Source organism: Galeopterus variegatus, unplaced genomic scaffold, assembly GCF_000696425.1.
Source record: "Galeopterus variegatus unplaced genomic scaffold, G_variegatus-3.0.2 Scaffold793, whole genome shotgun sequence".
Classification (NCBI taxonomy): Eukaryota; Metazoa; Chordata; class Mammalia; order Dermoptera; family Cynocephalidae; genus Galeopterus; species Galeopterus variegatus.
In genome coordinates, this window is record NW_007726904.1 from 389994 (window position 1) to 392275 (window position 2282).

Sequence of the window (2282 nt, forward strand, 5' to 3'; positions counted from 1 at the left end):
TATCACATCAAACCACAATGGTATGAAAATAGAAACCTGTAACAGGAAGAATCTTGAAAATTCACAAATACAAGGGTACTTCAAAAAGATTCATATTATCTTTTACTTCTATTTTTCCACAAACTTTTTGAAGTGCCCTCATATGTGTAAATTAAACAACATACTCCTAAACTATCAATGGTCAAAAGAAAAATCAAAAGGGAAATTTAAAAATATCTTGAGACGAACAATAATGGAAACATGACATATCAAAACCCATGGGATGCAGCAAAAGCAGTTCTAAAAGGGAAGTTTATAGCATAAATGCCTACATTAAGAAAGAAGAAAGATCCCGAATAAATAGTACAACATTATTACATAGTACAACACCTCAAGGAACTAGAAAAAGAACAAACTAAACACAAAAGATACATGGTTTGCAAATATTTATCCCCAATCTGTAAACGGCTGTTTCATTTTTTTTAAAAAAAGAAAATGTAATTTTATTAATACTATTCTTTTTACATTCGAGGATGTTGTTGTGGAGCAGTTGGGAGTGTGCTGTTTCATTTTGTTAATTGTTTTTGTTGTTGTTGTACAGAAGCTTTTTAGTATTACGTACTCACATGTATTTATTTTTGCTTTTGTGTCCTGAGCTTTTGGTATGATACCCAAAAAAAAAAAAAAAAAAACAAACACATTGCCACTGCCAGTTTCCAAGAGCTTTTCCCCTATATTCTCTTCTAGGAGTTTTCTAGTTTCTTGTCTTATATTTAGGTCTTTTCTTCATTTTGAGTTGATTTTTATGTGTGCTATAAGATAAGGGCCTGATTTCATTCTTTTGCATGTAAAAATCCAGTTTTCCAAGCACCATTTATTAAAGAAACTATCCTTTCCCCATTGGGTCTTCTTGGTGCCCTTGTCAAAAATTAGTTGACCATATATATTTGGATTTATTTCTGGGCTCTCTATTCTATTCCACTGGTCCATGTGTCTGTTTTTATTCCAGTACCATATTGTTTGAGTGACTACAGTTTTGAAATATAATTTTAAATCAGGAAGTGTGATTCCTCCAACTTTGTTTCTTTCCCTCAAAATTGTCCTGGCTATGTAGAATCTTTCTGTTTCCATACAAATTTTAGAATTGTTTTTTTCTATTTCTGTGAAGAATGCCATTGGGATTTTGGTAGGGGTTGTGTTGAATCTGTATGTTGCCTTGTGTACTATGGACATTTTAACTATATATATATAGTAGTATAATGTATTTATTTATTGCATGTTCATTGCAGCATTACTCACAATAGCAAAGATATGGAAACAATCACCAGATGTATAGTAGTATAATGTATTTACTTATTGCATGTTCATTGCAGCATTACTCACAATAGCAAAGATATGGAAACAATCACCAGATGAATGGATAACAAAATTGGTACATATATACAATAAAATATTAATCTGCCCTAAAAAAGAGTAAGACCTTGTCATTTGCCACAGAATGGATGAGCCTGGAGGACATTATGCTAAGTCAAACAAGTCAGATACAGAACAAAAATGCTGCATGATATCACTTACATGTGGAATCTTAAAAAAAAAAAGATCAAATATACAGAAATAGAAGACAAAACAGTGGTTACCAGAGGTGTTGGGGTAGAGGGTCGACAATGGGGAGATGTAGGACATAAAGTAGCAGATATGTAGAATGAACAAATCTGGAGATCTAATGTATAACATGAAGACTGTAGGTAATAAAATTGTACCGTATATGGGATTCATGCTAAATAAGTGGCTTTTAGCTGCTCTTGCCACAAAAACGACAGAAAAAGTAATTATGTGAGATGATGGATATGTTAATTTGCTTCAGTATAGTAGCTTTTTTTATTATCTAAATGTATCCCATAAAATCACGTTATATACCTTGAATATACACGATAAAATGTATTTTAAAAAATAAGTAAATAAATGAAAGACTAACTCAGAATAGATCAATGATCTAAATATAAGAGGTAAAACCATAAACCAGAAAACACAAGGGTAAATCTTCATGACCTTGGATTTTATAATGGATTCTTAGATATGCCACCAAAAACACAGCAGCAAAAGGAAAAATAAATTGTTCTTCATCAAACTACTTTTGCATCAAAAGAATTGTCAAGAAGGTGAAAAGGCAACCTACAGAATGAGAGAAAATATTTGCATATCATTTTTCTAATATCCAGAATATATAAAGAACTTCTGTAACTCAATAATAAAAAAGCCAACAATCCAATTTTAAAATGGGCAAAGGAGTTGAATAGATATTT